Source organism: Notamacropus eugenii, chromosome 5 (assembly GCF_028372415.1).
Source record: "Notamacropus eugenii isolate mMacEug1 chromosome 5, mMacEug1.pri_v2, whole genome shotgun sequence".
Lineage (NCBI taxonomy): Eukaryota > Metazoa > Chordata > Mammalia > Diprotodontia > Macropodidae > Notamacropus > Notamacropus eugenii.
In genome coordinates this window covers 168,179,915-168,200,318 of record NC_092876.1, presented here as the reverse complement: position 1 = coordinate 168,200,318, position 20,404 = coordinate 168,179,915, and positions in this window count along the sequence as shown.

Below are 20,404 nucleotides of genomic sequence, written 5' to 3'. Positions count from 1 at the left end.
TATATATATATATATGTTTTTATATTGGTAGTGTGACCTTAAGCAAGATATCTAAACTTTCAGTGTCCTAGTCCACCCTCTAAGATTATAACTTGATGAAAAGGTAGAAACTTACATTAGTAGGGGGAGTTTCCTTACTGGGGAATTCCCTATATAAATGAGATTATAGGTGTAGTCACATCCTGTCCCCTTACCCAAAAGCAGATTTACAATTTTAAAAAAAGTACTTACATTAAGATTACTATGGTCTGGATATAAATAGAGAATGTTTAGAGTAGCCTTGTATCTGGGGAGGGGTATGTTTGATCATACTAACAGATATCCTGCTAAAAGACTGAGTTTCGGTTAATGTCATCACTGCCTATAACTTATAACTCAAATGTCTCAGAGAGCAAAAGAATCCTCAGAAACTAAGAAGCTTAGCCAATGATACCAAATAATTTCTTAAAGGAAAAATGATCTATATAACTAATCACCTTCACTGCCTATCTCATTCTGTGTTATGAGACAGCATGATGTAGTCAAAAGTTCCTTGGGTTTAGAGTTGAGAGAGATATGTCGTATCTCTGGAACCACTAGTTGAATGACTCTAGGCAAATCATACATGCACATTCATATTAAACATATTTCCACATTAGTCATATTGTGAAAGAAGAATTAGAGAAAAGGGGGGGGGGGATTATGAGAAAGGAAAAATATCGTGTTTTTGTGTGTCCTTCACAGTTAATGTGGCTGTTTTTGATAGACAAAGTAACTTATTCATTCAAAATCATTCTTAAAACAATATTCCTATTACTGTATATAATATTCTTTTATTATGTCCAAAGGGTATGGGCATTGTAATAACTCCTTGAATTTTATTTACTTTATCCTGAACTTACAAAATAAAAGCGAGCTTTACCATGACATAGTTGAATTTAAAAAATGATTGCACATGAAACGGCAAATTTATTGTGTACAATTTGTTTTTTTCTTTTAATTGTATAATGAAGTTATCATGGGACCTTTTTTCCTCTCCCCAATGAGTCCTATTAGACACAAATATGTTTATATATATAAAACCATTTTACACGTACTTGTATTTATCAGTTCTTTCTCTGGATTCAAAGAGTGTCTTCCTTCATAAGTCCATTGTAGTTCATTTGGGTATTTATATTAGTCAAAATTACTTAGTCACTCAAAGTTATTCCTAAAACAATATTGCTGTTACTGTATGAAATGTTCTCTTTGTTCTCATCATTTCATACTCATTATTCCTTTTAAGTCTACCCATGTTTTCCCAACATTATTGAGCTCATCATTTCTTATGGCACAGTAGTACTCAATAAACAGTTCTTAAATGCATACTATGTACCAAGTCCTATGCAAAGTACTAAGGCTATAAAGGGGGAAAAAATTACTGTTTTCAAAGGACTCAGTCTAATGTGGGACAACTTGCAAACAACTATTCACAATCAAATTATATATAAGATAAAATAGAGATGATCAGCAAGTGGTAGGTAATAGAACTGAGTGAGGTCAGGAAAGGATTTCCTTTATTTAGTTTTTGGATTTTGGATTTTGACTGGACCTTGAAGAAAGCCATGGAAGTCAGGAGGTGAAAATGAGGAAGGAAAAAATTCCTGATATGAAGAATAACCAATGAAATTGCTCCTTTTAAAGACTTTTGCATCAAAGAGTTTGACTGTCAAAAGTGCTTGATTGAAGGAGCTAGACAACTCTACAATTAGCGTTTTAAGATATAACACATTATTTACAAATGGAGTTGAGAGTACTATTTGCATAACTGTACAGATATCTGGGATTTTATACAAACACAGATCTATGAGGAAAAGATCTTATACAGACATATCTTATAAAATTATAAATTTCAGGAATACAAAAACCAGCTGCTCTCTCTTTGTCTTTGTCCCTCTCTGTCTCTCTATACTTTTGTTTATATGTAATATTGTGCTTATACATATATATGCATTTGAATGCATACATGTATTCATATGTACATGTGCATGCATATATTGTGCACATATGTACATACATACATATATGCACAAAACATGTATTACACACGCATATGTGAATATAAATGCATATGTATTTATATATACCTACATATGCATATATATATGCACATATATATGCATTTGTGTATGACATTCATTTCGGGGTCTTTGCTTAACTATATTTCTAGATTTTATCATTCTTTCCTGAAGTTCATCATCTTGTAAGAGCATATCAACTCTGAAACTCCCACCTCTTTCATATCCCCTGTTCCTGGGGCATCTCCCTCCCTCTGCTTGGAAAAGGTAAAGAAAATATATTAGAGAACTTCTCCCAGATCCTACATTAACAAAAAGGACTCCAGGGCAGGTATCTCATAATTTTCTACCTGACTCTAGGTTTATTTGATGTTTAGGAAGGAATAGCACCTCTAATATGACAGTTTGCAGGCCTTTTTCATGGCTGATTATTCACCTTCGGTGTCTACCTTCACCCAACTCTCACCTGCATCTCCAAGAAACTGTAGCATACACAGTAGCTTTCTTCAGCAAAATCATCTTGGCATGTGGACTAAACCAGGTTAAGGGTAACTGATAGGCTTCAAATCCATGGGTCACTTAGTGAAATGTCTACCCCAAGCATGTGAAGCCTTTCCTTAGCAGAATAGACAGATAAGAATATTTTTTTTCCAGTGGCCATGAAAGTGGTTGAAGCAGTTGTGTAGAGCACTTAGAGCTTGGTCAGACATCAAACATGCCAAAGTCATCCACTTCATTCCAGGTCATCTATGGCTGTTTTGATGTTTGTCTTGCCACTGGACTTTGATGATTCCTGATGAGAGATTGAGGCTGATAATTTTGTGCCATTTTGTCTCATTTAAATCCAATCCACCTGGAGTCAAGACATCACCCCATAATGTCATTGCTCCTCTTTGAAAACAAAGGCTAAACAATACCTGATTGCATTTATTAGGGTTTTATTATGTTCCAAAATGAGGTACTCTCATTCCCTCTCCCCCTTTTCAGTTTCTTTTTATGTGTTGTCTTATCCCATTAGATTGTGAGCTCTTTGAGGATAGGGACAATCTTTCACTTCTCTCTGTATCACCCATGCTTAGCCCAACACATAGCATATTATATGCACATAATAAATGTGTATTGACTGTTGTTTCTACTACTTTTCTGTGTAAAGTATCTCCTAAATCAATAAGGATGTAGCATTTTCAGAATTTTTGGGAAACTATCATATTTCAGACTGTCTACCCACAGTCTTACAAAAGAGAACACAATAATATGAAGATAGCAGACTTCATCATTATTCTGTTGATCATGAAACAAACATAATCCTGTCTAGTATTAAAATTGCTAGTACATGGAATCCTCTTGTGTCATTGCAGATGCTACAACAAATCTCTATAAATCCTGCCTCAATATATAATCCCATCTTTGCTATCTTACTGCTATGAATACCTCCATATTATTTTATTCATGAATATCTGCTCAATTTGGTTCACACCAAGAAGTGTGAAGAGTGTTAATAGAACATTTTCTGCTTTAGCTCAGTCTGTGAGGAATTAATTTGTCTGTTGCAATGATTTTATACTAAGATCAGCACTGATAATGCATTCTACTAAGTGTTGGGTTAAAAGTTTAAGGTTCTCTTTCTCATTCTCAAAACCATTGACTTTACTATTAAAAGGTGACAAGAACTTCATCATATGAACAAACTTTGGTTTCAAATTTTCGCAGCCAATGACTGACAGTTGATCCTTGAATACCATCTCATTCCTTAAAACCTCAGATCATGAGGAATTTTCTTTTAATGTATAAGTTCTGTCCTTTAACCAAAACTTACTCCACCTCATCCTGAACTCAAGTATTATTCTAAGAAATAATAATTTAAAAAAATCATTAGAACTATCCAAACATGTATCCTCCATTCTTGAAGAATGTTAGTCTTCCCTCAGTGTAGACATTCAGATAATATCTAGATGATCATTCATTGAGAACTCTCTAAAAAAGGATTTTTTTTCAGATGCAAATTCTACTAGATTGCCATTGAAGTACTATCAATTCTGAAGTTCTGTGAAACTATGATTATAATAAAGAAGCAAATGAACTCTGGTCAGTCCTGGCCCCTCCCAGAAATGGAGGCATCCTGAGGCATTCACTAATGAGAGAAGGTGGATAGAATGGTAGAAGGAAATTCCAAGGTGAGAAGGCCCCAAGAACAAATGGATGCTCCAGAGTGAAAAGGCCCTGGGTGCTGAGGGACTTTTTACAGTGATACTGGAGCTGAGATACAATGCTGAAGTCAATCAACAAAGTATTTTAATGGCCTGCTATGTGCTCATGGCTGGAAATACCAAGATAAAAAATAATACTAATAATAAATACCCACTGACACACAGGACCTTAAATTCTCTTGTAAGGTAAGAGGAAAATATACTCAGATAAGTAAATTTAAAATGTGTAAAAAATAAATGCAATGCAATTCCTGGTCTCCCTCCTCCATCCTATCCCTTATAAAATGCTCCTCTGATTTATTTCCACTTAAATGATATTTACATAATTATTTGCATGTTATAATATGAACTTCTTCAGAATAAGGATCATATTTTTCTCTCTTTATGTCTCTGACTTTTATCATAGTGTTAAATACATTATAAGCACTTACTGTTTGTTGACTGACAACAAATTTGGGTCATATTTGCACTTAACCTTTCCCTATCAACTTCAGCTCCCTTATATTATATATGGAGTGGAGGGATAAAAAAAAAATCAACAAACTTCAAAGTCCTTTCCGTCTCTATGACTCAATTAATTGCTTAGTATTCTTTGTGGTTGTGGGGCAGCAAGGGATTGAGATCAAATTTCATCTGTTATAGCCATTATTTCTTTGGTCTAATAGCAAGAGTGTTCTTGGAGTCATAAAAGATCTAGGTTCAAATTTAGCCTTCTACACTTTCTTACTTTGTGACCATGAGCGAGTCATTTTATCTCTTTAAGCCTAGACACCTTTATCTGAAAACTGATGATGATGATGATGATGATGATGATGATGATGATGATGATGATGATGATGTCAATGATTAAATCACAGGATTATCATGAGGATTGAGATGACACAGGTGAAACAATTTGCTAATCTCAACTTTCTATAAGTGAACTATTATTATTATTAATATTTTTCTGTCTCATCCTATTTGATAGAATTCAGTTAGAAATGAATACTTTTTAATTGCATATGAACACTGGAATATAAGATTGTCTAGAGATTCACTGAAAAGAATCTATAGGACAACTGAAATAAAAGACACCATAGCAGTGATGAAATATATACCTCATCCTATTTCCACATAGCTTCAACTTTTGCTAAATCTTTCTATTCTTAAAGCTTTTCACTCCATATATTTTGAAAATTATGAGTGTTTGGCATAGCATCATCTATTTTAAAAGCAGTGCCTATATTTTTATGGCTGTATGTTATCTTCGGGTAAGTAGTAAGCATAGGTAGGCAACATCAAATTAGAGTACAAAAGAGGAATTTATAAAAGAGAAGTCATGGGAAGGATATTATCAGACAACTAAATTACTGAAAAATAGGCTAGTTACATGACAAGAGCAAATTATAACCAATGGAAAGCCTTAGTGTTTCATTGATGCTGGTGGCACAGAAGATAAAGTGTTAGGCTTGAAGCAGGAACACCAGAGTTCAAATTTAGCTTCAAACACTAGCAGTGCGACACTGCACAAGCCATTAGCATCTATTTGCCTCAGTTCCTTTATCTGTAAAGTGGTAATAATAAAGAGCTTACTTTCTCTGGTTGTTGGGAGAGGAAATCAGGATAAATATTTTGTAAAGTACCTTATAAAACATAAAGTGTTATATGGCTATTAATATATAAATGCTAGCTATTATTACAAGAACTTGAAGATGCGCACCTATTGCAATTATATGGAAATATATGCTCAAGAGTAATTCAGAATAGGAAGACATGGATGGTTTGGATTGTTCTGCATTTTTTGAAATCTGAATTATTTTGAAAGAATGACCACAGTTTTGAGATCATGGATCCACTTGGATATTTGCATGACCTTAGTTGAGTCAATTAATTTCCTTTCAATTTCTTCATTTGTAAAATGGTGAAAACAAAGCTCATTCTGCATCAAAGAACTGGAAACTCAACAGATTTCCATTCATTTTGGTATGGCTAAATAAATTGTGGTACATGAAAGTAATGGACTATTGCTGTTCTTTAAGATGCCCTGGGCGTGATGAGCACAAAGAAACATGGTAAAGATTACGTGAATTAATGTTAAGCAAAGGAGGCATTGACAGGAAAGTGTTATAAAATATCTACAATGATGCTAATGGAAGGGAAAACAATATAAAACAAATGTTGCAAAATTTTGAAGAATAGGCTAAAAAGATATGATGATACCTTCCTCTGATCTTCTACAGAGGTTTGTGGGAGGGGGGAGCATGAAGACTATCCATGGGACATATTGCTTGTTGTGACAGACTTTTTTCAACATTATAATTGTTTTATTTTGTACTTTATTGCCTTGTTTTCATTTTTAAAAAATTCTTTATTACAAGAGAAAGTGAGGGGGAAAGATAAAATGAGGAAACCCATGTGAAAGAAAAGAAAAATATTACACTAAAATACTTTTTTAAAGTACTACCTGTTGCCTTAGGGGATTCCTGGAGCTTCTTTCTCTCCATAGTCTCCCCACTAATTACTCAGTACCTACTTTAGTAGACTAAAATGAAAAAATGTTTTATCAATAGATAGAACAAATACATATTTCTACCATTATCTTTCTTGGCAATGAGGAATAATTTGGCAATTTATCAGTTATAGTCATGCTTATTTTTTGAAAAACAATCACTTTATAGTATGATGTGATGAAGAGACAAAATGTGATGAAGAGACAAAAGAACATAAGATAATAAGCAAAAGATATAGGCTATTTATTCTGTTCTTAATTTGTTATTTAATTGTGTAAAAGTTATTTAATCTCACTAGAATTCAATTTGTTCCTCAAAACTTATAAGATCTTGCCTCAATAACTGCTAAGATCCTTTTAGATTTTATTTAGAGCAAGTATCTTATCGACAACACTTTTTTTAATTCGAAGTAAATTAGAAGAATGATACTAAGACTTCACAAACTCAACTGTACTTTCTCCACTGTTAGGCAATCCTGGACATATTTTCTTTATCAACTCTCTGTTCTATTATCCATAGCATGTCTTCCATACATTTTCATCTTTCTTCAAACTTTCCATAGCACTCCCTTTCCTCATTGTCTCAATGAGAACTTTGCTAAATATTTAACAGAAAAAAAATTGAGACCATTTGCTATAAGTTTCTTCTCATCATTTCTCCATCATCTCATATCCCTGAGATACTGTATCAGGAAGCACCTCAATGTACATAGGGGGGCCTACTATCACAGGTTCTTAGATCTGCATTCATAAAAGAAAAGAAAATTTCAAGGGATTAAAAATCAATATAATCAAGCACATGTACCATTCACCTGGTTCAAGAAAGTCAGCACTCTGAACTTCAAAGGAAAAACAGAGAAATTAAAAACAATGCACATGGCTTCCTCTCCTTGACCATAATTCAACAGGCAGGTCCAACTGTTTGATCATAGTTACCACAGAGGGAAGCACTGAAATCTGGGTTTTCAAATTTGGAGGGCTGCTTACAGCTGCTTCCCAGAATCATTGTCTGGCATTCAAGCCTTCTTACAAAAACTAGGACCCAAAGTAAAACCTCACCCTCAGAGTATTTATACACTTTTTACAGCCAGAGGGCTAAACCCTCTGACCCAGTGCCTCAATACCAAAAACAAAAGGTACTTGGCACCATCCTACAAAACAAGTCCCCTAATCAAGCTTCCCACAATGGGCAGGCCCATTGATGGGTGGGAAAAATCTTCGTTAATCACATTATTCAATCAGAGGCACTTTTAGTAAAACAAAAACATCAAAAGATCCTAATTTGCTTGCTGTCACACTCCACTCTTCCAGGAACCTTGGCTTTACAATCTAAGTGGCTATGGATACTGGAATAAACAAAGGCATTACACTTCTTGATTATAACTAAAACAAAAACAACAAAAGATCCAACTTTGCTCATCCTTACAGATGCTTCCTCTTTCACCCCGATTCATATGAATAGGTGGCCTTGCTCCTTAGTCAAGGCCTCACTTATTCTCCTGGACAAGTAATTTCATTTCATTCCATCTCCTCCAACAGTCATCCCCACTCTCTTTCTTATACAAGCCCAGTTATAAGTCCATTGGCATGAAGTTCTCTCCTTACTGGTAGAGATCAAAGTCCTGTTCCTGCGTGAGTGGAATGGGCAAGAGTAGGAGAGTGCTTCAGACTCTTCAGTATTCTCTGAGTCATATTTGAGTCATTGAGTCTCATCAGATATTGAGGAGTTCAGGTACTTCTGACTCCCTGCTTCAAGAGAGAAGATGGACAATGACAATCCCATTACATTTGTTGAAGGAAAATACTCTGGTAAGAAATCAACATTAGGGAAGTTGTGAGTCTCCATAATGGCCATATTCCCAGGTTGCTATACTAGCGATTTCAGGAAATTTCCCCTTGGACAAGATCTGGAACTCTTTTTCCTCATCAAGCTGTGACTGACTCTTCCTCATGCCTGGAATGCTTTCCCTCCTCATCTCTGTCTCTGGCGTCATTCTAGACCCAATTATCACCTTTCCTGATTCTTCTTAGTTCTAGTAACTTCCTTCTGTTATTTACTTCCTATTTATCCCAGACATAGATTATTTGTACATATTTATTTGTTTGTTACCTTCTGTGTTAAATTCTGAGGTCCTTGAGAGGAGGAGATTATCTTTTGCCTTTCTTTGTATCTCTAGTGCTTAACAAGATGCCTGGCACACAGGAACACTTAAAAGATGTTTATTGTTAGTTTGATTGACTGGATGAAGTATTCATCAATATATGACTGCAAATTATAATAGGAAGGGAAGAATACTGCATTAAAATGTACAGTCCCCAAGTGCTATTATATATATTTGAATTCACTATAACCAGGAAATCATTTTTATCCTTCAGTCATGCTGAGGAATCTATTCTTCTCTTGAAATTTTTCTCAGACTTAATATTAAGTGGAATGGAAAGTGTATATACTGATAACAAAAACTTGCCTATAGAGCAGGTACACTTTTCTTTAGAGCTGAAGTACATAGGGTAAAAAACTCTTAACAAAAGGAGCGAGTTGCATCAGCCAATGCATTTTTTGTCTTACTATCTGTTTGTAACTTGGGTTGAGGTGCCTGGGTCTCTCTCTGACTCCCATACTTGGTGAAAATGTAATCTAGCTTAGACACATTGTAATATCAAAGAAAATACACATATATGCATCTCTGTGTTAAGAATTACTTAACCTATAGCTATCATTTTATTTTTGAGTGATGACAATAACTCTAGAATGAAATATCTGAGATGAATTTCTTTCTTTCTAATATCTGGTGAAGTATTAACTGACTTTGCTGTTAGAACTAGCTACCTCAATGAAAAATGAGCAATCTTATGGAGAAAGAAGCTGTTGTCAGTAGCAGTAACTAAAATGTTTAAGCAATATGTAATGGAGTGGTAATGATGATGGTTTGAGCTTTTTGAAAATTATAAAATCCTCTGTACTTCAAAGTTGACTTTATCGTTTAGCATGTATATATGGACTCCTTCACATACCAGTTATGTGAGAGAAATGAAAAATGAACAGAAGTTGATATTGGAATTTTGCTCAAGGTACTGAAATCCAACATTTCCTTCTCAGGTTACAGAGTAGAGTCCAAACTATAAAGTACTTTCTAAGTCATCTTGAACAATGATCTCATTTTAAATAGCTAGGAAATTGATTTGTTCCTAAGTACTTGTGCCTTTCAAAAGGCATATTAGGCCTTTTTTTGCTCCTGGTATCTGGGTGGTACCTTGCTAATATCATATTAACACTGAAAGATGCCCCATTATGCTGTTTTTTTGTGAGGTTAGAGCAGTTGACCCGATCTACATTTACAAATTTTTCTAGACCTCTTATGAAATCCTAAAAAGATTTTTATTTTTATTTGTTTGATGTAAATAGTGCTTTTACTTTTTCCACTTACATGTAAAAATAGTTTTCAGCATTCATTTTTTTAATAAGATTTCAAGTTATAAATGTTTCTCCCTCCTATCACACCTCCCCAAGATGGCAAGCAATCTAAGTTATATTTCACAATGTTTTCTTAAAGTGAACCTTAAATTTAACATGATATGAACAAGAATGTCCTTCTTCCTTGTCCCCTTCTGAAAGTCCTTCTTCAGCCTCTATATATTTCTAATGGTAAAGTGAAATGTTTCTTTTTCTTTCTCCTCCTCCTCCTCCTCCTTCTCTTCCTTCTCCCTCTCTCTCTCCTCCTCTTCCTCCTCCTCCCCTTATCCTTATTATCATTAAACTCTTTTCTTGCTTCTCTTCATTCTTGTGTTTAAAAGTCAAAATTTCTTTTCAGGTCTGGCCTTTTCATCAAGAATGCTTGAAAGTCCTCTATGTCATTGAATGACCATTTTTCTTCTGAAGTATTATACACAGTTTTGCTGGATAGATGATTCTTGGTTTTAATTCTAGTTCCTTTGACTTATGGAATATCATATTCCAAGTTCTTTGATCCTTTAATGTAGAAGCTGCCAGATTTTGTGTTATCCTGATTGTATTTCCACAATACTCGATTCATTTTTTTTTTTTCTAGCTGCTTGCAATATTTTCTTCTTGACCTGGAAATTCTTGAATTTCACTACAATATTCATAGGAGTTTCTCTTTTTGAGTCTCTTTCACGAGGTCATCAGTGGATTCTTTCAACATTTATTTTACCCTCTGGTTCTAGAATATCAGGGCAGTTTTCCTTGATAATTTCATGAAAAATGATACCTATACTTTTTTCCTTGATCCTGGCTTTTGGGTAGTCCCATAAGTTTTAAATTGTCTGTCCTGGATCTATTTTCCAGATCAGTTGTTTTTCCAGTGAGATATTTCACATTATCTTCTATTTTTTCATTCTTTTGGGTTTTTTTTTGTAATTTCTTGGTTTCTCATAAAGTCATTAGCTTCCATTTGCTCCGTTCTAATTGTTAAAGAACTATTTCCTTCAGTGAGCTTTTGAACCTCTTTTTCCATTTGGCTAATTTTGCTCTTTAAAGCATTTTCTTCTGCATTGGCTTTTTGGTCCTCTTTTGCCATTTGATTTAGTCTCTTTTTCTTGCTAATTTCTTAATGCTAATTTCTTCAGCATTTTTTTAGGTCTCCATTAGGAAGATGCTGACTTGCTTCCTATGGTTTTCTTGCGTTGCTCTCATTTCTTTTCACAATTTTTCTCCCACTTCTCTTACTTGATTTTCAAAATCCTTTTTGAGATCTTCCATGGCCTGAGACCACTGCAAATTTATTTTGGAAGATTTGAATGTAGAAATCTTAACTTTCAGGTCTTCCTCTGAAGACCTAAATTGTAATTCCTCCTCTGAAAGGATGGAAGAAAGCCTCTGCTCACCAAGAAAGTGATGTTCTACTGTCTTATCTTTTTTCTCTTTTTGAGTATTTTCCAGTCAGTTACTTGACTATTGAGTTCTTTGTCAGGCCTGCCATTCAGGGCTGAGATTCAGACCAGCTGCTCCCTGAGGGACTTTAGGTGGAGGTCTCCCAGGGCTGCCACTCCAGTCGATGCTCCCCTCTTCTTGGTGAAAGAGCTCTCCCATTGACCTTTGAAGCTGTTTGTGGGTTGAGTAATCTGGGAATTGGTGCTGCTGGTGGCTCCCTGAAGTCTGTTCAGGGTCCTGTCCTTTCCACTTCGGGCTGCACTCTACGCTTCCTGGGCTGCACTGCATGTGCTCCACCAAAGATTTTTTTTTTTTTTAAAGTGATGTGGGGGGTGGAGTCAAGATGACAGAGTAGAAAGATCCACCTACTATAGCTCTTCCCCACAGCCCATAAAATACCTGTAAAAAATGACTCTAGAATAGCAGATGCCACAAAATGACAGAGTGAAAGATATTTCAAGCCCAAGGTAACCTGGAAGGCCAATAAGAAAGGTCTCTCTCAGGGAGTGCAGAGCAGAGCTCAGCCCATGGAACCCAATCCAGCCTTGGCCATGTGGCACAAGCAGGAACAGGCCTGGAACAGGCTTTGAGGGGAAATTCCATGAACAGCAGCTGTGGTTGCCAGATCTCTCAACCCAAAATGCCAAAGAAACCTTCAAAGGTCAGTGAAAAAGCTTTTTCACCTGGGTGAGAATAAGAAGGATCCTTACCTAATCCTGGTGCCAGGCAGCAGACTGGAGCAGCAGCATCTTCCATTTTTGTAACCCTCCGCTTAAAGCCCCTGGGGGAACAGAGCCACAAACCTGGGTCGCAGCCCTGAGTGCCAGCCCTGAGGTAAGGAGGAGTGCTGATGTGATGGAGCTGGTGGGGGCTCTGAAAATGGAATTCTGCTTGCAGAGCCTGGGCAAAAAAGGTTGGTAGCTCCCATACCAGATCAGACCAGACCAAAGTGCAGACCAGGAGAGGAGTAACTCCTCTCCCTTGATTGTGTCACACTGGAGGAATTAAGAACTTACAGATCCCCAGAGTATACCCTCCTCTTGACAAAGGACTCAAAAATCAAGTAACTGCCTGAGAAAATGCCCAAAAAAGGGAAAACAATAAGACCATAGAAGATTACTCTCTGGGTGAACAGGTATTTTCTTCCATCCTTTTGCATGAGGAAGAATAATGCTTACCATCAGAAGAAGACTTGAAAGTCAAGGATTTTGCATCCAAAACCTCCAAAACATATATGAAATTGTCTCAGGCCATGGAAGAACTCAAAAAGGATTTTGAAAATCAAGTGAGAGAGGTAGAGGAAAAACAAGAAAGAGAAATATGAATTATTCAAGAAAATCATGTAAAGAAAGTCAACAGCACGCTTAAGGAGACCCAAAGCAATGCTGAAGGAAATAACACCTTTAAAAATAGACTAACTCAATTGGTAAAGAGGTATAAAAAAGCCAATGAGGAGAAGAATCCTTTAAAAAAAATAGAATTAGCAAAATAGAAAAGGAGGTTCAAAAGCACATTGAAGAAAATAGTTCTTTAAAAATTAGAATAGAGCAGATGGAAGCTAATGACTTTAAAAGGAAGCAAGAAATTATAAAACAAAACCAAAAGAATGAAAAAATAGAAGACAATGTGCAATATCTCACTGCAAAAACAACTGACATGGAAAACAGATCCAGGAGAGAAAACTTAAAAATTATGGGATTACCTGTAAGCCATAATCAAAAAAAAAAAGAGCCTAGACATCATTTTTCATGAAATTATCAAGGAAAACTGCCCTGACATTCTAGAACCAGAGGGCAAAATAAATACTGAAAAAATCCACCAATCACCTCCTGAGAGAGATCCAAAAAGAGAAACTCCTAGGAATATTGTAGCCAAATTCAAGAGTTCCCAGGTCAAAGAGAAAATATTGCAAGCAGCTGGAAAGAAACAATTCGAGTACTGTAGAAGTACAATCAGAATGACATGGGTTCTTGCAGCTTCTACATTAAGGGATCAAAGGGCTTGAAATATGGTACTCTAGAAATCAAAGGAATTAGGACCAAAATGAAGAATCACCTACCCAGCAAAACTGAGTATAGTACTTTAGGGGAAAAAATGGTCATTCAATGAAATAAAGGACGTTCAAGCATTCTTGATGAAAAGAACAGAGTTGAATAGAAAATCTGACTTTCAAACACAAGAATCAAGAGAAGCATGAAAAGGTAAACAGGAAAGAGAAATCATAAAGGATTTACTAAAGTTGAACTGTTTACATTCCTACATGGAAAGACAATATTTGTAACTCTTGAAACTTTTCTCAGTATTTGGGTAGTTGAAGGGATTATACACACACACACACACACACACACACACATACATCTACATATATGTGTGTATGTGTATATATATGTATACCATATATATGTGTATATATATATATACATATATATATACACATATACATACATATATAGACAGAGGGCACAAGGTGAGTTGAATAGGAAAGGATGACACCTAAAAAATAAAATTAAGGTGTGAGAGAAGAATATATTGGAAGAGAAAGGGAGAAATAGAATGGGCCAAATTATCTCTCATAAAAGAGGCAAGAGGAAGTCTTTTCAATGGAGGGGAAAAGGTGAGAGGGAAAAAGTGGAGCTTATTTTCATCATACTTGGCTTAAGGGCAATGGGAGGAGAAAGTAATAAAAAGCAATAACTTACGAGAAGGACAAGGTCTAAAGAGACAATAGAATAAAGAGGGGGACAGGATAGGTTGGAGGAAATAAAATTAGTCTTTCCCAACATGACTATTATGGAAGTCTTTAGCAAAACTACATATATATAGCATATATTGAATTGCTTGCCTTCTCAATGGGGATGGGTCAGAAGGGAGGAAGGAGAGAATTTGGAACTCAAAGTTTAAAGAACGAATGTTGAGAATTGTTATTGCATATTAACTGGGGAATTAGAAATACAGGTAATGGTGTATAGATATATAGATATAGATAGATAGATAGATAGATAGATAGATAGATAGATAGATAGATAGATAGATAGATAGATAGACAGACAGACAGAGATAGATGGATGGATGGATAGATAGATAGATAGATAGATAGATAGATAGATAGATAGATAGATAGATAGATGATAGATAGATATACCTTGCCTTATAAGAAAAGAGAGAAGATGGGGTAAGGGAAGTGAGGAATATGATAGAAGGGAGAGTAGATTGGGGGAATGGCAATCAGAAAGCATGGGTTTTCAGGATGGGGGAGAGGAGTAAAGGGAAAATTTAGAACTCAAAATCTTGTGGGAATGAATGTTGAAAATTAAAAATAAATTTTAAAAAATTAAATAAATAAAATGATAATGTGTATTATCACAGAAAATACCGAAGTGGCTGTCACCATTTCAAGCATATTAGTGGTGAGTCACATGAGGGCCATTACCTTTGATACTTGACTGAGTTTTCACTTTTGTTATTGTGTTTTTGCCTGTTTTCTTTTCTTTACTTCTGTTTCTTCTTTACATTCTAAGGTAACATATGTTTTACATTATTGCACATGTATTACCTATATCAGATGATTTGCTATCTTGGGGAGAGAGAAGAGGAGGGAGGGAAGGAAGAGGAATAATTTTGAACTCAATTCTTTTTTAAAATGAATGTTGAAAATTGTCTTTTCATGAAATTGGAAGAAAACAAATACTATTAGAGAAAAATAGGACTTTTCTATCTGATTCCCTGGTCATACAAGATTTCTATGTATTTTATATTACTTCCCAGATGCTAATCATCATTGGCAACCAGTAGCAGTCTACCTAAATGTTATCATTAACATTTCCACTGCCCAATGGATGATTTGTTATTTTAATTTTTCTGTTATTATGGTGTTCCATATTCATATCCAGATAGGACCAATGGGAGATTATTCATGTTAATTCAGTCAATCAATAGGCATTCATTAAGTACCTGCCCTGTGATGGGTATGCTGAAAATATGAAGATAAAAATGAAGCTCTCTCTGTGCTCAAGGAGCTTACATGTTATCTGTGAAAACAGTAGGTGTATGTATATTTAAATATTAACTAAACACAAGTAGAGGGAGGAATAAGCTGCTGTGGAAGTAGGGCATTAGGAAAATATTTATGTAGCAGATGGGACTGGAAGCGAGTTTTGAAAGAAACTAGAACTAATAAAAGGCCAAAGTGAGCTGGCATTGAATTCCAGTCATGGAGAGTCAACTTAAAGGTAACAAAACAAGTGATGAATTGTCATGTATGAGGAACACAATGCCAATTTGACTGTACTACAAAGCACAGGAGGGTGAGTAACAAATGATAAGGATGAAAAGATAGATTTGGGGCAAGATTATCAAGATCTTTGAAAAGCAAAATTAGGAGTATAAATTTGGGAACCATCTGAGGCTGCCATGTAGAATCTGTGGCAGATAAAAGTTTAAGATTATTGAAATCACTGTGTGCTTTTAAAATGAAATCCTGCCATAGATCATAGATCATGTCTCTTTCTCCCCAGGGAAGTTAACACACTCATTTCAGGGTGGATATAATAAGGAGATATATGTAAACTAACAACATCAAATATCAACAACATCTAGCCACCCTTTGACCGTTTTTCATATAACAGAAACTAGGACCTACCCAGTGATCTTGCCCTCTTCTCTCTCATCATACTTACCCCTCTGCTACTCCCTATTGTCTACTTCTTGTCTTTGCCCAATGAATAGTAATAAAATCAACACCACATTCTAAAATGATACTATCATTGGTACAGGAAAGGACATGTTAATAGAGGGACCATTGGCTTCACTCACAATTCCAATGACTCCCCAGGCAAAACAAAACAAAACAAAACAAAGGAAACAAAGACAAAACAAAAAAAAACCCTTTCCTTGGACAGCAAGCCATGTATTTATTATATACCCCATCCCAATATACTTGAAATCAGGAACTAACTTTTGTATTTATATCTCAAGTGCCAAGCACAGTGCCTGCAACAAAGCAGGTACTTAATAAATGAATTTAAACAATCATCCATTATGCAATTAACAGATCAGAAAGCTGTCCATCTATAATGAATAACTGTCCAAAATATACAACTAAAAAGATTAATTCAAATGACTGCTTATCCAGTTGCATCTTAGTTTCGGGAACCTATGTTTTTCTTATACTTTGTTTTGTTGCTGTAGAAAGAGCCCTCACAAAACTGAGTTTCCTTAAGGAGAGTTTCCATTTTCCTTAGATTAGTCTAATTAGTACAATGCCATATGCAAATTTAACCACTTAGAGAACTTTATTTTCATTAGGGAATATTTCTTTTGCTTGAAGTTTGTTCAACATGTAGTTAATGACATTAGGTAACTTGTAATTAAACGTATATTTCCTTGTTTTGTTTTTCGCCTGATGTTAATATTCAGTGGACCAGTAAATAAGCTATCTCTGTGGTCATTTCTGTATGTCATGTTATATGATTTAATGGATCTGAGAGAAAAATCTTTTCTGAAGACAGGCCATATTTTCTTTGACTGAGACAAATACTTGTTAAAAATAAACTGAAAGAGACTGGGATTTTATTTTCTCTGGATATCTGAATCAGCTGTATGGCTAAAGAAGAGTCTGCACTAGGAAATCATTTGTAAAATTCTCTTTCCTCTTTTAATATTTGGAGAAAAATTTTCTCAAAGCATGCAGAGACCAATCTCAAAAGTTTATGGTGGTAAGAAAGAAAGTAAATTGCTAGTGTTTTCAATTGATTTTTTATTTTGGAGGGAGGGTGGAGATAAAGGGGAAGATAAAACTCTATGTGATTTTTTTCCACACTTTCCAAGTCCCTGTCATGAGATATTTTCTCCCCAAGGAACTTTAAAAGTGCATAGTCTCCAGTGACTTTCCTTGGTATATATTATTAAGTCCTGCTGTTCTTCCTCAGTTCTTCTTAAGTGCCATTATCCTTTCTAAAGATGATATTAGGTTGCTGAAGTGTTAGAACTCCCCCTAAGTCTCTAATGTAGCAAACTGGAGATGGGGACATAATGGAGGCTTCCAGTTCCTCACATGTCAGCTTCTTTGCAAAATCTTTGTCTTCAGGAAACTGAACCTTCAAGCTAGAAGCCAGTAATAACTGAAATTCTAAGATACTCAGCAACTTGACAAAAACTTGAAGACTAAAGCTCTCCTGCCCTAACCACTTCTACCTAAAGCCTCACCTAAGTGCAGGACATTGATCTCCATCAATAAGGAAAGTATTTAAACCAGTAGGCTTTGGATTAGATATTTCAGTAAAACAGTTTAATAAAAGACAATGAGAGCTCACCTCTCTCCTACTTTGTCCACAGTCCCTCTACATGCCACATACATCAATAGCTCCATTTTCAAAAAGTGTTTTAAAAGTTATTCAATAGATGATGTTCAGAAAGTAGAATATTTTCAGTAGTTTCCTATGAATCCCCAATAATGCTCATTCCTAGACAAATTGAAAATGTTGTAGTTTTTGCAACAGCATGTGTTGAAGAATAAAATGCAATGAATAAAAACTTTGCTGTATCTTGGGAAGTAGTTTGGAACTGTGTTTTGATGTATTTCATGTAGAAAAAGGCCCTTTATAGGATATCATGAAGTTGATATTCATTTTTTGAAGATCATTTTAAAGATAATTATATTTGCATCTTACAAAATTTAAATTTTTATGTTTTAATATTATTTGAGGGGGGGTTGTCCAGCAAAAATAAACTAGAGAATAGAATGTTAATATTTTGTTTACATTTCAAAGTGATCTGTCTTGAAATCTTAGATACAGTAATCTTTTTCAAAATTAAATAATAATCATTTTATATTAAATAAACAAATGAAACAAATGGTAACTGTTGACACAGACTTATAACAATATTTTCATGTTAATTAAACTACACATATTGCACTATTTTTATAATTTAAGCACATAAAGTACGAAAAAAGTCCAAAGTTAAAATATGCTGGTCTATATGTAAACTATCCAACCTCTAACAAAACATTATATAAGAGAAGACACTGTACTGTACAATTCTATAAGTTAGTACTCATGCATATTTTGATGACAGCTGTCAATTTGCACTTTATTTATAAGAGAGATTTTTAAAACTTGTTTATTACTATTAAGGTCACAACATTAATGTTTATAGTATATTTTAAAAACATATTTGAGGTTTTGAATTGTTAAAAATTTTCATAAAGAATCCCAGATTTTTAAGCATTCAATGTAGGACACATTAGAAATTCTAAGAAACAAATACAAGACATCAAAAGAAGATTACTGCTAAGAACATAGAGAATAGGCTACCAATATCAATATTTAAAGATTTTCAAAATTAAAGTTTTAGTGAGAACAAAAATGTTTTCATGCCATGAATAAATATTTTAGGATTATTTATTTTACCTTTATCTCCTCTCAAATTTCTGTGTTTGCATGTTTCATAATTTAATATACTACCTCAGTAGTACATGCATAGAATTTATAAATAAACATAGTATTTTAATATTAAGGATGAATTTTTTAAATGGTCTTGAAAACACTGCCGTAGGGCCCAGACAATTTCAGTGATTTGCCGTTGGTCATACAGCCAGAATATATCTGGGGTCCGGCCTGCTATTAGGTAAATTGTCCCTAAACAGTTGTTTACACTGTGCTGTGACATGTCTCCTTGAAAATTATATCTTTTATTTCTAATCCATCCCAAACCCTTCACAGAGAGTGAAAAGCTATATTTCAAAATCTACTACATCCAAGATCTCAAAGACACTAAATGAGATGCCTAGTCTACGTGAAACAATGGAGAAAATGTTGGACTTAGAGTCAGAAAGACCTGAGCTCAAATTTTGTCAGCAACTTGCTTACTGTGTGACCCTGAGCAAGTCACTTAAATTTTCTCATCATCATTTTCCTCCACTGTAAAGTGAGGAAAATACAGTAACCTACCACGCAGAGTTGTTCTAAAGATTAAATAAGATAACATATGTGAAGCATTTTGAAAAACTTAAAACATGATGTAAATACTATTGTTGCTGTTGTCATTATTTTTCTCCACTGCATACTTATTATCTTATGACTTTTGGGGGAGGGAGGGAAAAGGACATGAGAAACAGAAGAATCACCTTGAAAGGGCATTCTTTTCTTTATCTACCTTATCCTGTTATTGAATAGAAGATCCCTGGTTCCTTTGGCAATTACATTTTTCCCCAAGGAGAGGACTTGTGAATCCTGGTAAAGGTCACTTCCATAAAATCCTAGGACCAGAGGTAGCTCCACAGTCTTCACAGACAAAGGACAGCCAGGTGAGCTGCTAGATGATCATAAGTATCATGCCTAGAAAGCTGGATGGTGACTTGACCTTTGGAGTTTTGTTCTACCCATGGACTCTGCCTCTGGTCCAGTAACATTTTGCCCAGGGGTACACTAACTGGGGTTTGGGACTCAAAGATTGGTGCTCTCCTGCCTTAGTATTCTGAATGAATGAGAGGGTTCTGGGCCAACAGGAAGATTTCCTCTTCTCCCTTTTCATTCTCACATGATTGGCCATGATAATTCAGAAATTAAATTTGATCAGACAAGCTCCAAAAGAGGAGCCATTGCCATAAGACTTAAGTTTTCCAGCCACCGACATGACAACCTGGAAGCTTCATTTCCAGATTTATATTTCACCACAACTTCTTCCAACTCCCTTCAAGTCACATAATCCAGGACAATGAGGTGGCTAAAATGAGTTGTATTTAAAAGTTCCTCTATCTCATATAGCAAATTCCATACAAATA